This window comes from Balaenoptera borealis, assembly GCF_965194805.1.
Source record: "Balaenoptera borealis genome assembly, chromosome: 1".
Lineage (NCBI taxonomy): Eukaryota > Metazoa > Chordata > Mammalia > Artiodactyla > Balaenopteridae > Balaenoptera > Balaenoptera borealis.
In genome coordinates, this window is record NC_138860.1 from 108,763,982 (window position 1) to 108,783,197 (window position 19,216).

A 19,216-nucleotide genomic window follows, 5' to 3' on the forward strand; every position below is an offset into this window, starting at 1 on the left:
AAAGAAACGAAATTGAATTATTTGCAGTGAGGTGGCTGGACCTAGAGACTGTCATACAGAGTGAAGTAAGTCAGTAAGAGAAAAACAAATTCCGTATGCTAACACATGTATATGGAATCTAAAAAACCAAATGGTTCTGAAGAACCTAGGGACAGGATAGGAATAAAGATGCAGATGTGGAGAATGGACTTGAAGACACAGGGGGTGGGAAGGGTAAGCTGGGACAAAGTGAGAGAGTGGCATGGACATATATACATTACCAAATGTAAAATAGATAGGTAGTGGGAAGCAGCTTCATAGCACAGGGAGATCAGCTCAGTGCTTTGTGTCCACCTAGAGAGATGGGATAGGGAAGGTGGGAGGGAGACTCAAGAGGGAGGAGAAACAGGAATGTATGTATATGTATAGCTGAATCACTTTATTATACAGCAGAAACTAGCATACCATTGTAAAGCAATTATACTCCAATAAAGATGTTAAAAAAAAAAAAGAAAAAACTATAAGAAATTAGACTGCCCTCTTTTTAAAGCATCCTATATTGTGACATGTTTTTTCAGGTTCTCAATGAAAAGTGATTTAATAGCAAATTCTGACAAAATGGGAACTGAAAAAGTTAATGGTCCTTAAACATCAATATGACTGGATTTCTCTTTCTATTCTAATCATTTCCTTCATCTTTTTTATAGTAAGACAGGTGATATTGAATAGTTGCCGTATCTACTAATCAGAAGTACAGCAAATATATGTAAGACACCCTACCTGGGAAAATAAAGCATATAAGGGTCCCTGCCATCAAAGGTGTATACACTTGGGAAACACGACAAACGTATCCAATATAATTAATTTAAAAGAGACTATTTTATAAAATTCATATCTTCACAAGCTGTAAATGCTACTGGAGTAAACACACACACACACACACACACACACACACACGCATACCAAATAGTGTAACTCTATCAAAGAAAAGGGATGATGCTATAGGGATGTCAAGAAAAACTTTGTCAGTAATAAGGCATGGAAGATGCCATATTGCTGATAAGTATCTCATTGAAATATGGACAACCCAGGAAGCCTAGTGGTTTTTCTTTCTTTCTTTCTTTCTTTCTTTCTTTCTTTCTTTCTTTCTTTCTTTCTTTCTTTCTGGCTGTGCTGGGTCTTTGTTTCTGTGCGAGGGCTTTCTCTAGTTGGGGCAAGCAGGGGCCACTCTTCATTGCGGTGCGTGGGCCTCTCACTATCGCGGCCTCTCTTCTTGCGGAGCACAGGCTCCAGACGCGCAGGCTCAGTAATTGTGGCTCACGGGCCTAGTTGCTCCGTGGCATGTGGGATCTTCCCAGACCAGGGCTCGAACCCATGTCCCCTGCATTGGCAGGCAGATTCTCAACCACTGCACCACCAGGGAAGCCCGCTAATGGTTTTTCTTATTGTAAATGAAGTGTTGTTTCATCAAAGATGGAGATTATGGAAGGATTACCTGATCAGTTTAGTTAGGATGGATGACTGCTATAACACTAGCTTCAAAAGGAAGTCCTTGAGAAATATGTAGACTGATAGTAGTTTCCCCGTTTTTTCATTCTGCAAGTCTCCTAGAGGTTTTTTGTTTGTATGTTTTTCCTTGAAGTTGTTTTCTTCTTCCTCATAGCTTCAGGAAGGGGTAGGGTGGCTTCATAGGAAGTAAAAACAGCCATGCTACTGGCAAAGACATTTTAATTTGGTAAAAGAAAATTTAGGGAAAAGTAGGGGAAGTTGATGAGTTTCTTTAAAAAAGAATGAGATGCCTAGTTTAATAAAGATTCTTTAGAGTGATCTAAAAAATGTTCATTGACTTTTTGATATTGAGCTGCATGAGCTGCTTGTATATTTTGTAGATTAATCCTTTGTCAGTTACTTCCTTTGCAAATATTTTCTCCCATTCTGAGGGTTGTCTTTTCGTCTTGTTTATGGTTTCCTTTGCTGTGCAAAAGCTTTTAAGTTTCATTACGTCCCATTTGTTTATTTTTGTTTTTATTTCCATTTCTCTAGGAGGTGGGTCAAAAAAGATCTTGCTGTGATTTATGTCATACAGAATGATGTAAGTCAGAAAGAGAAAAATAAACACCGTATGTTAACACATGTATATGGAATCTAAGAAAAAAAAAAAAAGTGGTTCTGAAGAACCTAGGGGCAGGACAGGAATAAAGACAGAGACGTAGAGAATGGACTTGAGGACATGGGGAGGGGGAAGGGTAAGCTGGGACAAAGTGAGAGAGTGGCATGGACATATATACACTACCAAATGTAAAATAGATAGCTAGTGGGAAGCAGCTGCATAGCACAGGGAGATCAGCTCAGTGCTTTGTGACCACCTAGAGGGGTGGGATAGGGAGGGTGGGACAGAGACGCAAGAGGGAGGGCATATGGGGATATATGTATACTTACAGCTGCTTCACTTTGTTATACAGCAGCAACTAACACAACAATGTAAAGCAATTATACTCCAATAAAGATCTTAAAAAATATAATCATTGACAAAGTTATTCAAGATGAAATGAACAGAGGAAGAAGCTGACACTTTAAACCAGACCAAAGGCCAAGTCAGGCAATAGAAATGCTTCAATACTGCTTGCTGTTAGCATGCATAGTAAGATACAGGTTGTGAACTAAAATACTTTGCACCTAGAGAGACTTGATTCTTAGCAGTTTTATAGATACAGCATACTCAGTGGAGAGTGATGGCTTTTCTGCAAATAAATAAGAAGGCAGTAAGAAATGGAGTGGGGCAGAGTATCTCTATATGAGAAAAAAAACACCATTGAGGCATAAGTATTTTTAGGCGATGAGCATCTTGCTCTGCCAGTTAAAAAGCCCAAGTTAATTTTCCACCATGGGTCCCTTCTGATGCACATCAGTAAAATGACACCATGAAACTGATACCAGACCAAAACTATACATGTCCTTTAATACATGAAATGTAGCCACTAATTTGCTTTGAGTGAATTTTTTCTAGCAGTTCTTAAGACCAAAGTATATGATAGAGATAATATTCCATATAATGAGGTTCTCAGAACCTATAGCTTATTGGTTAAGGTATTTTGATACAATGAGTCCTTTACCAGAAATTGCTTGTGCACTCAACCAAGGCTGGTAACCAGTTGATAAAAAGACTAATTGTAATAAATCACAATTCAATAAGAAGGACTTTGCCTAGATAGGACAAAAATTTAAGGTTAAGGATTTTTCCTTTCAATTTATAGAATTTGTGTGTGTGTGTGTGTGTGTGTGTGTGTGTGTGTGTTTGTTTGGCTGAGTAATTCAGGCTCATAGGTGGCTGGATCATTGTAGAGTTATTGGGGTGTTTGATTAAGGGGAAGTGTATGTGTATATGTATGCATATAATATATATATGATTTCTAAGCATACATATGTATATATTATTTACATAAATAATTTGGGGGAATATATTATACATTTAGCCAATGCAGTAAATATCTCTGGCTTGGCTGATTAATATCTACTGAGAAATAATACTCCAAGTCATTAGAACATATTAAAAGAGGAAAGGGATTGCTTAGCCTGATTCAAGAGGCATACCCAAGAGTATCTTGAAGGGGGAAAGGAAAAAAAAAAAACTCTTGACAGTAACTTCCTACTTACTATATTGTGAATTCTTCCTAAAGAAATAATAAAGATTCATGTTACTTAAAGTATACTGAAGGAAGCATTTAATAGTATACTGTAGCAAACAGTTCTTTACTAAGCAGAAGATGGATTGGGTGACACATGAGGTCTACATCTGTATCTCTTTTCCTTCCTATCTGTCTCTCATTGAACACTTTTGTCTCAAGAAAAGAACAGCATGGTGCCCAAAGAAGCTTGCACTCAGTCTTTACAATTCTGCATTCATTCCTTTATTTAGTAAAAATGTAAGAGGTTTTTGTTTTGCTTTTATGCTTTTTGTTCCATATACAAGGCCAGGAGCCATTTGCTCTTTGTTCTTGGTTGTTGAAAAATGTAGCATATGGTAAACTTTTTCACTGAATAGGCATTCATGATCATGCATGTGAAAATGCATTAGAAGAATTTATGAGACATGTGGGGACATGGGCTGCATCTGATACTAAAATCCTCATCACGTGCTTTTATGGTATTCTACTGTGATGACTTGTTTGGTGGGGGAGGTAAGGACACCTCACTATTCCTTCGTTAACTGACAGAACAATTGGAGGTAGTTGTAAATAATTCCAAAGGTCTAAACAGGAATTTGTTTTTTAAATCAAATTATTATGGAGGCTGTTCTCTGCCATATTCTAAGTAATTAAAATAATCAGTGCTATAGTTTTTATAATGCTCTTTGAAAATATATAGTAATTATCAAAACAAAGCGTTTGATGACCCAAAATTTCAGTCTTATGCCTTTTCCCCAACTCTTAACTGTGTATACTTTTATACAGTAATTCCTAAGACATGTGAATGCTTATAAATTTATTTTTTAAATAAACTTCCAAATTGGCAAATCTTATATAGTAGGGAATATGTATAATCTACCTTTAATATAGAGGACTACAAATTCCAGCCATACAATTACTTTATTTTGAAAGGCTACTTTTATTTGTTGTGAAAGTTTCAAAGATCATGTAATTATATGTGGGATATGGGAGAGAAAAGATTACAAAACAAACACTTCATTGCTGTTTCTTAAAAACAGCATTTATATCACATCTGTGCAATCATGAGCAAGCTGGAAAGTATGAACAATGAGCAAAAAGAACATTTAAGAGAAAAACTTCTTAATTTTTAAACTTTAAATATATTATTGTGAAAAAACATCAAATTTTAAACTCTGAAAAGATCCTTCAGACCTTTGGATTAGAAGTGCTAATACATTGATTATTGACAAATGTGACTTTACCTCAGCCGTTGAAATAGCTAATATTGATGTTAGAAATATTTTATGAAATAACTCACTAAAGCAAAGAAATTTGGGGATTTTTTCCCATGTGCTTAATGAGATGTATACCCTTTTCATGCATTGTAAATATTAGTGCATATGTATTATCTTAGAGGTATATAAGTACGGCTTGAATAGCATTTCTTGATTTGAATTAGGCTACTCTGCCTTTTGGTATCTTCATTTAACAGGTAATGTGAATTTAACAGGGACTTTGTTGTACACTCTGTTTTATTTTTATAGTATGCAAATAAGTTCAAAATGCCAACACATTCATTATGCTGTGTAAAGTTTATACCGGAAAGGTTCCAATCACTCTGAAAAAGATCCTGTCATTATTTCTGTCGTAAATCACTATGCCAAGCTTCTGAGAAGGAACATTTTGAACTGAAATTTGAAATATAGATGAAACCCAAAGATGTTTACAAAATGTGGAAATATCTTTGGTTGATTCCCAAGTATCAACAGCATATTAAGGCAGGGAATCATTTATCAAAATTCAATGATACAATGAATGTTTTATTAGTTGAGTATCATTAATCGTTATCCTGAAAAGTGCAGCACGTTAGAGGGTTTGTTTCCACTGCTGTTTACCAAGGTGCCCCTTGTTGGCAGATGCGGCTCCTCCAGGTGGAGGAGGTGGAAGCACATGAGTCCCCACATGGAAATAGCTTCCTGTTCAGAAAGGTCTGATGAGGTGAGGGAAACTGTGGTGGGGATGGGATATGATGAAGAGGAGAAGGAAAGCAGGAAAAAAAAACTGAAGATGGCATCATTTGTGTAAACAGAGAGTGCACAGGATCATTAGTTTATTCAGTCATCTGGCTTTCCCTCAGCGCCTTCTCTGTGCCTGTCTCAAGGTGGGCACTGAAGCAGGTGGTTTCATGGGGAGAAAGGTGATGACTGACTACTTACAGAAGTGCATAGGGGAAGGACAGGAGCAATGGCAATACACGTGTCTCATGCAGAGCATGGGTGAGGAGAAAAGCTTCCCGCTTTATGGTCTAAAGTGTGTGTTCTTCAGACGTCTCAGGAAAAGGGGACGGCGCTAACCCCTCCCCCACTCTCCAGACCTTCCTCATTGCAGCACACTGCTCTATCCTTCACGTGCTACCTGTTGGCAGTATGGGCCCTCTTTGGGTCTTCCAAATAGGGAATCATACATGTCTGGGGCTCAGAGTTCTTAGAATTTTTTCTGAGTGAGTAGGAAAAAAATTTTAATCTCAATTCTGATAAAACAGTTTAAGCCAAGAAACATAATTTAATGAAAGGTGTCCTAGATATTAGTGAATTTCCTAATATTTCAGTGAAATCTAAAAAGAATTTTTAAATATCTTTAAAATGTGAATCGATCTATAAAGTTTGATCCTGTGGATCTGCCTCTTTTTTTTTTTAAACTGCATTAATTTACAAATATGCCCACAAGATGACACTACCAAAAGATCAAAGGAGCATATAAAGATGATGCTTTCTACCCTTTCCAATGACATATTTTTAAAAGTCTTATCAGTGGATGTTTAAAACCAAAGTGGTGCACTATTTCAAAATGTCATTGTTTGCACTCTAACTAAATTGTAGAAAATGGCAAATCTGAATATGGCATTATTCTCTTAATCATAAAAAACCATTGAATTTCACTGAAAAGTATTTAATGTCAAATATATAAAGCCATGTTATTCTCAGAATAATCCCTATGAAAAAAGTGTGGGAAGCCAAGTTATTCCCATTTTATAGATCAGGTAGCTGATGCAAAAAGACATTTAAATGACATGTTAGTATTTGATTATTCATTTCACAAGTAAGGGGCATCACCATATATGCCAGCACTGTTCTGTATCCAAAACAAAGGTTCTTACTTTAGTGGAGCTTACATTTGCACTGAGGCAAGAAAGACATTAACTATATTAAATAAAATGATATAATAGAAAGTTCCATGGGAAAGAAAATAGAGCTGGGAGGGGATGGTTTGCAGTCTTAAGTAAAGTGTCACTGAGGCAATGACATTTGAGCAGAGAATGGAAGGAAGTGTGGGAGAGTGCCTGTGGATGTCTAGGGGAGAATATGTAAGGTTGAAGAAGTCCCCAGAACAGAGTCAGAGTCTCCCAAGGGTGGGCAGCATGTTCCACAGTGAACTGGATTTAGGGCTTCCTATAGAATTTCTGTGAGGTAATAGCATATAGTTGGGAAAGAATAAGTTGTTTGTTTTTAGAAGTCCCTGACTTCTTAAAAACATTGCATTTGGGCTTGCCTGGTGGCGCAGTGGTTGAGAATCTGCCTGCCAATGCAGGGGACACGGGTTCGAGCCCTGGTCCAGGAAGATCTCACATGCTGCGGAGCAACTGGGCCCGTGAGCCACAACTACTGAGCCTGCGCGTCTGGAGCCTGTGCTCCGCAACAAGAGAGGCTGCGATAGTGAGAGGCCCGCGCACTGCGATGAAGAGTGGCCCCCGCTTGCCGCAACTAGAGAAAGCCCTCGCACAGAAACGAAGACCCAACACAGCCAAAAATAAATATTAAAAAAATAAATAAATAAAACAATCTTATTAAAAAAAATTGCAACTTTAAAAACAAAACAAAACAAAAAACATTGCATTTAACAAATATTTATTGCATTTCAGCTATTCTTTTATTTATTTCTACACTCAACAAATATTTTGTGAGTTCCTAGTATGTGTCAGGTACATTAGTAAACAGAACAGGCAATCCCAGCCCACAAGGGACATAGGCTGAGATGGAAGACACAGCCAATGTCCTCCAGAAGCTTACCATCCAGAACTTAAGACACAATACCACTAACTCACACAACAGGATTATCTAATTGAATATGCATTAAACGTGCAATCATAGTTAATGAGAGCAAAAGAGCTACATCTCATAAAATAATTACAATAACAGTATTTACATAAAATTTTCATTTGGGATTTAAAATCTTTACAGAAAATGTTTCAATAATCTTTATAACGCCCATGTGTTATATGTATAGTATTGGAAGAAGCGCCCAGACTATTTAAGGTAGCGCATTATTCCATGTAATTATCTTGAGAGGTTTTTTTTAAATTAATACTTTATTTTTAACCTCTTTTTTAACCTCAGATTCCTATATCACATTTTAATACTGTATTTATTAACCTTATTAATTTATGAAGGCATTTCATTAAATGAATATTTGTTATAGCCTCTAAATAGAAAAAGTTTAAAATTGGAATACAGATACTTTATAACATATTTCAAGTCAACTCCTTTATGTGCCTTTGAAAGGCTGTGTCCCTGAATGAACCACATCAATACAGGCAACATATCATGACCTTTTAAGTAAAAGAAAAATCAAATCTCATTCACAGGTTTTATGTAGGTGACACCATTTTTGTGTACAGTGAATTCAAATTTTATGACTTCAGTTGACTTACTGCAACCTCAGTGAAGGGTCAACAGTGATAGAACAACCTAAATCCAGTTAGACATCATAGGTTAAAGCCAGTGCCAAAATCATGCTATGAAGACAGTAAATGGCTTATAGGTATGAAAATATACGGTAGTCTTGGTAGTTTCATATATGAACTTTTTCTCCATTGTTGCAGCAAGTACTATAATCTTTACAAGGATGAACTGGAAAATTTTTTTAAATTAATAAAAAATAACAAAAGGCCATCTTTCCTTCTACAGACATTTGTTAAATTCACATTAGGTGCCATTCAGTGCTGAACCAAATGATAAGAAAATGAAGGTGAATAAAAATTAGCATGTTTTCCCATTGAGTGGAGTAAGGGAAGACAATGGTATACATAAACATGCATCTGTGATATAGTGTGATAGGAACTGAGGTAGATGCATCACACTCAAATACCTAGTAAAAACAGTAATTCTGTGTCTGAGATCATTGAGGGCAGTATGATAGAAGTTAGCTCTGTGTTAGAACTTGAAGAATGAATAGGAGATATACTGTCAGAGGAGTAGGGTCAACACAGGGAAAAGAATGGAAGCCAAAAAAAGTCTGGTGGCCCGTATATATAGTGTATTCAGTTTGGTGTGTCAAGATAAGGGGCAGCAAGGTGATTTGGGGCCAAATTATAAAGAGCCAACACTACCCTGTTTTCATTCCTTAACATGTTTAGGTGGTTAGGAAACAGCGATCATCTCATTGGGTCTTTCTCACTTGATCTTCCCTTTGACTTCATGATTTCCTAGGCAGTTCAGTCTGCCTATCTAGCTTAGATGGTACTTATGGAGTCACAGTGAAATAATACATTGAGCAAGAACACAGAAATAAGGTTAGCCTCTGAAAATAAAAGTAATAAAAATTGGCACGCATTGAGTGAAATGCATCATGTATAAAGATAAACCCACATAGTTTTCTATAAATGTGTGTTTAAGGAGCAAAGAAAAATGATTCAGAGAAAATATATTATAGGTAGAGAGTTTAAGATTTATATTTACTCTTGGTAGCTGTACAATCGTGAGTACTTAACCTCTTTAAATAAGTTTTTTCTTTCCTATCTGTAAATTGGAGCTGATAATTTCCACTTTATCATGATTAGAGATAATAATGAAATGCTTAACATAGTGCTTGACACATGCAAGTACAGAGCAAGTGCTAGTTCTTGTTGTTCTTGTTAAACTTAATAAAAGTGGTATCAGTTAGCTTTGGCTACATAACAAAACACCCCAAACTTAGTTGATTGAAGCAACTATGAATTTAGTTCACAATTCTGCATGCATGTTAGCGATTTGGGCTGAGCTAAGCTGTGTGGTTCTTCTGGTCTCAGCTGGTCTTACTCAGTCTATAGTCAACTTCCAGGTGGGCTATGTGCTGGCTGGTCCCGAGTGGCCTCAGCTGGATGGTTCATCCCTGTTCCATGTGGTCTCTGATCCTTCAGCAGGCTGTACTAGCTTGATCACATGGCTAGGCGGGATTTCAAGAGAGTAAACAGAAGAGGACAAGACCTCTTCAAGCTGTGGTTTGACACTGGCACAACATCACTTCTGTGATATTCTGTGGATTAAAACAAGTCACAAAGCCCACATTCAAAAGGCAGGTAAATAAATCCCCCACTTTATCAGAGTAGCTGCACAGTTACTTTGCAAGGGGGTATGGATACAGGGAGGGGAACGCTTTCTTTCAAATAGACTACCACAAGAGGGTTGAGGACACAAAATTAGCTAGAATCTCTAATGTAAATTGAAAGGATAGGAAATCAATATGGTATAGTCTTGATGTAGTCAAGAGGAACTTGGAGTCAAAAGACCTGAGCTTAATCCCTGCCTCTGCTATTGATTTACTTTATGCTGGTAAAGTAAATTATCTGTGCTCATTATTCTCAATATAAGGTTTTCTAAGTTCAAAATTATTGTGTGGAATAAATGAGATAATGTATGTGAAAATGTGTATTAAGTGTAAATCTATAAACAAATATAATGGATTCTTATTCATTGATATAAAGTATACTTTATAAAATGTGAGAGGTTCTTGAACTTCTACCTTGTACCACCTACCTGTCCTTCTCATTCTCTCTGTAGAATGTAGAAATTTACTTACATTTAGATATTGTAAATGTAATGCAATACATTATTTAACTGCTTGGATTACTTGCAATGTGTGTTACTTGCGCTTTCTTTTCTCAGCTACCTATTTCATTATTCCTTTGAGGCAAACATTTTTGAATACTAATTAAATATAAGGTACAATACTAGATACTAGATATATAGAGATGAAAAACTGGGCCCTGTCCCCAAAAACTTTGGTCATCTTTTGAAAGACATACAAACCACAATTTAATACAATATAGTAAATGTTATGATAAAGATATGCAAAGGGTGCTATGGGATCTCAGAAGACAGGTGTCTGACACAGGGGAGGAGGGGTGAACAGGTAAGCCTTCCTGGGAAAGGTAATGGGCAAAAGAGGAGCAGGAATTTACTAGACAAAATAATCTAAAATTCAAAGCCAAATGCTCAGCTGATTAGAAACCATTGTTTTAACCTCTTGCCTGAATAAATCTGGTTTCAACCTACGCATCCAGCTCCATTGCCCTCGAAGTGTAGCCATTCATTTCCCCCAAAGCTAAATTGAACTCCTTGATATTCCTTAAGCAGAGCATATTCCTTAAACACAGCACCCTGTGCCTTTGTTTCTGCTGCTTACTACAACTGGAGTACTCTTGGCCTTTTCATTTCTAATCAGTTTCCAATAAATACCCATGGATGATTTCATAGTCGATTAAGAGTTCCTTTTCTCTGAGGCCTTCCGTGATTCACACAGATACAGATAATCACTCTTTCCTTTCTGCTCTCACTGTATTCTGGTTCATACACTATAATTATTTTTGTTTCAATTTACATATGTCTCCTTTATTATTCCATATGAGCACAGGGACCATTCCTTATTCATTCAGACAAAAGGAGTAGACATATGGTCAAGAGATTGCAGAATCCATGTTACATTCAGGAAGCAAAGTAATTCAGTGCGGTTGGAGCAAATGTCCCATTGTGGTATTGTATAGCATATTAAAGAGTTAGATTTTATCTTGAACTTGGATTTGAAGCAGAGGTGTGATATGATCAGGTTTGTCTCTTAGATGGATCTGGCAGATGACATAGGCTGATATCAGAGATGGGGAGACTAATAAGGAAGGTACTTCAGTAATCCAGGGGAGCAGTGGTGAAGGTCTTAACTAAGACAGTCGTGATGAAGAGTCAGGAACACCTAGAAGAGATATTTGACGAGTAGACTAGAGCAATACTTCTCAGACTATCCTGCATGTTAGAATTATCTGGAGATCCTTGACAAAGCACTGATCCCTGGGCCTAACTACATACAGATCTTGGGGTTATGTTTTTAGCTCTCCAGGTGATTTCAGTGCTCAGCCAAGTCTGAGAACCAGTGGACTAGAGAGTATTTGGTAAGTAATGGGATGTAGGCATTGAGGGTGAAATGAAGAAAGAATATCTCCTCCATGTTTTCTAACTTGGGACAAAAGGGTAGAGTATAAGCAAATTTAATGTGGGGAAAATGCAAATTCAGGGTGGAGAAATTTAAGTTTGATTTGGGGCAAGTTGAACATAGGTGCTCAAAGATAGCTGAATATGCTGTTCTTGCACTCAGGAGAAAGACACAGGTTGGAGGTGTTTACTTTGTGAATTTTCTGCATATAGGTATTCTCTGAATTCATTGTGAACATGATGTCTATGTTAAAAGAGGACCATGAGTAGAACCTGGGGACATCAACGTGGAAAAGTTGGCTAAAGGCAGGAGAGCCTGAGAAGGAATAGCAAAAATAGGAAAAATAGGGATAAAAGGAGGTATCTCCAAAGCTCATACAGAGGAGGGTCTCAGGAAGCTGGAGGTGGTTACCTGTCTCAGTACTGGAAAGAGTTCCAGTATAGATTTGGGCTGAAAAGTATCTAGTAATTTTGCCAAGGTTACTGCTGACCTAGGGTAGATCAGTTGCTAAATACAGTGGGGACGGAAACTACATAAAAACCTAGCAAGAAGTGATGAAAAGGAGAGGAAAAAACAGCAGTTACTGTAGTTCCTGAATAGTCTACAGTGGTTTTTTATTTCTTGTTCTAATGGAAAACATCTCTGATTTTCTATGGACACTATGTGCATATTTTATAGCTTTGAACATGACTTTTCTGTATTAAGAATAGTTGTGTAAGCAAGGTAGTTGTGGGTCCCAAAATAAGCAAAGAAAATGATAAATTTTAAAATAATATAGAAGACAGCTTTAAGAGTACTATTCTCATTTGCAACCATTAAATTAGCAGTAACCATAAAAAATTTGAAGAGCTTATAAGTTTTACTTTTAATGTTCTATTCTCAATGTGTACATTTCAGGAAAATTGTACCAATCTCACTTTAGTATATTTGTACAGTGGTATAAATAAAGAACATTTACAATTTGAATGTTGTACAATTAATTAATATTTAGTAAACATGTTTTCTTAGTTTTAAATGTCTTTGAAAATCACATGTCCCATGCTATTTTTCCTCCTCAATATAATATAATCCCAGTAGTGTTAGCAATGATTTTGTTAAATTGTTTGACAAAACCTAACTCGGCCACTTGTAATTTACAATTGTTCACCTTTGTCACTTTGCAGTTTTTCCGTACTAAAAAATTTAGGTTGTCTGGAAGCTGAATTGTTGACTGAATTTCCAATATAGTTCACAGTATGATCACAGAATACCAAATCAGTGTTTCCAACCTGTGTTCTAGGCATAGACTGTAAATATTGGGGAATTTGACAAGACGGCCTGCTGGTAACTACTTGGAAATTTTATGTTGCTCTTCACATTAATTTCTGATGTGCAGACTTTACTGTCATTCAGATTGAAAAAATAAATACTTAATAAAATCATTTATTCCATAAGGAAATGAATTATAAAAAAAATAATTTGACTATGAATCGTGATTCTTTAATTTAAAAGTTTGGAAGGATGACAGTTGAAGCCATTTAACACTACTTTTTCTTGTTGCAGAGTAAGTGTCCTGTCGTTTTTAACCTTTGAAGTATTTTTCAGGGAGAAACAACACCCAAAATTTGATTCATAAATTATTATAGATTCATCATCACCTCTTGCCTTTTCAACAGCTTCTTCCTCTTTTCCACATCATTTCCACCGGCATAAAAACATACTCAAGTATAGTCCATTTAAAAAAATATATATCTCACTAGACCTCCCACGGCCCTTCATCTGCTGCCTCATTGCTCTTTGAGCTAGCCCACAAAAACTATTATAGAGAGCTTTGTGTATCTGTTCTCTCACTCCTTCATATTCGGTTCATTCCATCGACTCCAGTCTGACTTCTGTCTTCCCTGTTTCACCGACACCCTTCTTGTAAAGCTTACCAATGGCATCTGTACTGCCAAATCCTGTGAACACTTCTCTGTTTTCTTACACCAGCTGTCAGAAGCATTCATCCCCGTTGATTGCTCCTTACTTTTTGGAACACTTCCCTCTCTTAGCATTTTCTTGTGGCTCTGGGTTAATCTTCATCTCTTTCATTTTCTCTATTTTATTCTATTCTGTTTAGAAGTCACTAAGCCAGGTAGGTTTAAATACCATTATATGTTGAAGTCTCTACAATGTTCACTTTCATCCCTAACCTCTTCAGTGAATTCTAGACTCATGTATCCAGTGGCACACTTGATGTTATCACTAATGGGATGCTTGCTAGACATTTTATATGTAATATATTAAAAACTGAACCTCTTAACAGTCCCCCACTTGTTACTGCACTATGCTTTGTTCCATCTTGGTGAAGTCTCTATGCTCCACTCAGTGGCTCAAGCCAATAATCTAGGGATCATCCTTAATTCTTTCTCTCCTCTCACCTCCTGAGTCTAACCATTGATCCGCCTTGTTGGTCTTAGCTCAGAATTCCACTTCTTGGTATCTCCATGAATATTATGCAAGCCACATTATTTCAACTCAACTGGACTCTTTGCTTTTACCCTACAGCCCCTCATTCCGTTCTCTATAAAGTAGCCAGAAGCATCTTTTGAAAATGTAAATCGGATCATTTTATCACCCTCCTTTAAACCTTTCAGTGGTCTCCCATTATACCTACAATAAAATCCAAACTCCCACAGGTTTCAGCTCCCAGAGATATGGCTACTGCCTGCTTCTCTCGTCTCCTCTTACACTCTTCTTGCCCTGTCATGGAATACCATCTACGAAGGGCTTCTCTTTTTAAGTATATCATGCTCACTCCTACTTCAGAGTCTTTGCACATGCAGTTTTCTCTACCTGGAATGTCAATTTTCACTCAGGTCCCAATCCATTCTTCTGTGTGAGGTGCCTTCTTATCTTTTTATTTCTCAACTCAGAGAGCCCTTTACTGACCATCTTCTAATGAGGCTCTGTGCACCCCTGTGATTCTCCATCTTGCTCTCCTCTATTTTTCCTTAATCTTGACCTGGAAATAGTCCTAATAATGTACTTTTTTTTTTTAATTAATTAATTAATTTATTTATTTATTTATTTATGGCTGTGTTGGGTCTTCGTTTCTGTGCCAGGGCTTTCTCTAGTTGCAGCAAACGGGGGCCACTCTTCATCGCGGTGCGCGGGCCTCTCACTATCGCGGCCTCTCTTGTTGCGGAGCACAGGCTCCAGACGTGCAGGCTCAGTAGCTGTGGCTCACTGGCCTAGTTGCTCCGTGGCATGTGGGATCTTCCCAGACCAGGGCTCGAGCCCGTGTCCCCTGCATTAGCAGGCGGATTCTCAACCACTGCGCCACCAGGGACGCCCGATAATGTACTTTTTAAATGACTTTTTCCCTCCCTAAAAATGTAAGCTGCAGGAAGGTAGGGGGACTTTTCCTCTTTTGCTCATCACTTTTGAGTTACAGTTACTGACGCATAGAAGGTCTCAAAAAATACTGGTTAAATGGTGATAAACAAAGACTCTGAATCAATATCTTAAACTCCTCTGCATGTCATCCAGTGCCTACCCCAGCAGATGCTCAGCTTCCATATTAATTGATTAACTGACATTGTTTGAATCTCTCACTAGACTGTGTATCAAAAAATGTAGGATATAGTTATGTATAGACTCATCCAATAATGTTTTAAAATTTAGCCATGAAAAACGGAGCACTTAGAAATGACATAAATTAAATGAAAGATAGGGAAATGTTACTTGGTTTTAAAAATGTTTTATTGGGTATTCATTTCTAGTAACATTTCATGATGTTTCACAATGTAAAATACCCATCAATTCTTTTTTTTTTCCACGGGAAAGAAGTAACCTATCTTCCTTTGTTTGATTAAAAACTAAGCACAGCAAAACACTGAAGGGCTTTCTAATCATCAAAGAAAGATTAAATTCTGTCTAGCGTTCTTTTAGTGTTAATGTCTTTTAGCCTGACTTTTCGAAAAATCCTAATATTTTTTAATAAAAAATAAAATAACTTGGAGTCATCATTATTCCTCTGAAATAGAATGTTACCATATATTTTCACAGACTATCCCTTGGTTTTAGATAAAGATTTCTAGACTTCTTAGATAATTTAACATTTAAAAATAGTGTATAAAGTTATTTTTCCCTTAAATTTACTTGACAGAAAAAAAATGCTTAGGAAGTTATTTTAAAAGTGACAATTTTAGTTTTGCATGTAGTAGTAACTGTCAAGACTGTCAGTGATAGAAAATAGAATATAACTTGGGTTTTCTTAAGCCAAAAGTGGTATTTATTGGTTCACTTGTACAGGCAGGTTAGTGGTACACCTGACTTAAAAGGGGTGGAAACATCTCTCCATCTTGCATCTCTACTTTCCTCTGTCTCTGCTTTGTTTTTACCTAGTGCAGGTGGGTAGGAGTGGGAGGGTTGGGTTGGTTAAGTAAGCAGCCAGTGATTACCAGCTACTCTGAACATACTTCATTCCAGTTCAGGGACCAAAGAGGAAAAAAGCCTTTAACTCCCCAGCTCCATTGAAGGACTTTAATGAGACCAGAGTAGTTGATCACTGTGATTAACCCTGTTGGGGATATTTTCCCAGCTTTTTGGGCAAGAAGGTAAAGTCTGGTTTTAGATGATGAGGAAAGAAGAGGGTAGTGCTCAGCTGCTCAGAGCGTACAAATAAAACTTGTATCTGTTCAACATAATGTATCTCTCCCACCTGTGGTCACCCTTCCCCAATGACAATGTGCCCCAAATCATATCTAGTCACTGCGTTCCTAGGCATTTGATGGCACCAGTGTTCTCAAAGTTCAGGAAAATTCTCTGGGTGATGCTTATTTCTCTCCATCAAACTCAAGTGTAGTGCCTCGTGATCCTCAGGCCTTATAAGGCAAATGACGATTTTAACCAATCCAGACACAATCAATATATATTTGAAGCAAAAGCAGCTTTATCAAAATAAAAATCGCCATTCAGTAAAGAGGAACTATCTTAGTCACTAGTTGAGAGCATCTATCATATCCAGTTGTCAGTGCTAGTAAACCTTACTTCCCTGGAAGTGGCTTTCTTGATCAGCCCGTCTGCCTACCTGGATCCTGCCCAGTAGAAGCCTCTCCCCTGTTGTCCTCCGTGGCACCCTGAGAGGGACACTGGGGAGTAGGACGCTGTGCTGATTTAGCAGCTACTTCATATTTGTATGGGAATGTGAACTCGAGGATGCTTTGTCATAACTGGAGGCCTGTTTTGTTTTTGTTTTTTGTCTGTCTTGATTTGCTTTGAATAGTAAAACTCCCTAAAATCCTAGGTCTGTTTTGTCTCTTTCACCACAGGAGAATTAATATCTAATGCTAAAGTCGTTTTTTTAAGTCTGAATCTTTGGAGCTAACCCTGCCCTTGAAGTTTTACCAACAAGCTTGGGGAGTTTGCTCCTCCCCTAAATCCTTAGGTTAACCATTTAAAAAAAAATGTTTGTTTGTTTACTTGACGTCGAGGCCACTGAAGACAATAGGAATCTGTCACCTGCCCCCAGCCTTCATCCCAATTGATTTTCTTTTCAAATGAGGTCCCCCCCCCTTTTTTTTTCATGCAAGGATACGTGCAAGATGGTATTAATCTAGTCCCAGAAGATCTGGTGTCCCCTTTGGAATTCCTCCCTGGTCTGTCTTCTACCTGGAGAGTGGGGCAGATCGTCCCCAAGATCTTAGAGCACGTGGAAATGGCAGAAAGAGCATCTATTACTGAAGACGCACAATTAGGCTAGTGACCCTTTTTTGCTTGCAAATGGGCAAGTTTGGAATTTGACTTTTCACTTTCTTTTAACCCCTAGAGAAAAGGCCAAGGATCACTCTTAGGTATTTCTCTCAAATTCTTTAAAGCTGAATCCTAACTGGACACAAAAGTTGAATCCTGAACTCTGTGCATTCTTAATTTCCCTCCTCTATTCATCATCTACTTTTACTTTTCTCTCTCTACAGAGGAAAAGTAGAATCTGTCTACAGAGGAATCTCTTTGAATATACTGTTTCTCCTGGCTTCCTTTTTTTTCCTCATTGTTCTACTTTTATCTGACTAAAGTTCTGAGATTTTCTCAGTAACTCAGAATCAGCCTCTCAGATCTCTTGATTCTTCTTTCTTAATTGCTCCTTCTAGTTCACGAGTTCTATGTATTTTGACATCTGACCCTTTTTTCTATCGCCAAGACCAGCACTCTCAACTGCCCTGCTCACTCTTCACTCTGACTCGTATACTAATTATTTGCCAACAGTTTTCACCAATTGTTTATTTTTTTTCCCTTCTCTAACTCATGGTGTTCATGGTGTTTCTGCTTAATTTTAAAAGGATGAGCTGAAAAAGCAACTCTGTTCCTAAACCTTTAGTGCCCTCGTACGTTTATTCACTCAGTTTTACTATGTGCCAAACATCATGCCGGTTATTGTAGATAAAATGATGCATGATGCAGAGCATTCCAAGCACCCATGGAGATTACAGTCTATCAGGAGAGAAAAAATTGACCCAATCTTAAGGACAGACTTATTCAGTATTTCGAACTCTGGTATTCAGAACTCTCTCCAACGTATTTTCTGTCTTTCTCTTAATATTAAAAGCATTCATCTGACTTGTACAGCATATCTTTGTTTTGTTTTATTTTTTAGACATACATTAAAAAGCTGTATGTGGTGAGAGCCCAGTGGCTTTTAGTGGACTCTTCCACTGAACTCTGTGACTTTAGGCTTGGCACAAACTCTTTGTGTCACAATCTCATAGTCTTTAAATGGTAATAATAAAAAGAATTACTGACATATATTGAAGATTTACATTAGGCCAGCAAAACCTAGTGGTTAAAAGCACAGACTGTCAGTCAAATTTCTGGGTCTGAGTCCTGGCTGTGCTCTTTATTAGCTCTGTGACCTTTACATATCAGTGCCTCAGCATCTTCATCTGTAAAATGGGGAGAATACTGTTGAGAATGATTAAGTAAGTTAATAAAGTAAAATCCATTAAAACATTACCTAGCACATCATTAGAGCCATAAAATCTTAGCAATTCAATTATCACTTTTCTAAGTAGGAAGGTACTATTGTGCATATTTCACCAGTGAGAAAACTGAATATCTTGCCCAGGGCCACACAGTTAGTGGTAGAGTCTGAGCTCTGATCTAGACATTCTGGCTTCAGAGCAGATACTAGTAAATACTACTCTTTGTAGCCTCCATTATAAGGTTACTGTAAGACTGTGGTTAAATAATCAATATTTAACAAACTCTAAAACTATAATTCACTCTGAATATGTAAGGGGTTATTATCCATACTATAATAAGATATGATTGAAGAAGACACTAATTTACTTCCTTTCTATACCTTGAAACCTTTTAGCTATACCAGTAATTAT

General features: G+C 37.3%; 1 protein-coding gene across 3 annotated transcripts in view; it reads left to right on the forward strand.

The window, feature by feature from the left end:
- The window catches only part of DPYD (dihydropyrimidine dehydrogenase), an 815,942-nt gene that overhangs the window by 510,614 nt on the left and 286,112 nt on the right, over nucleotides 1–19,216 (forward strand). The window lies entirely within an intron of this gene.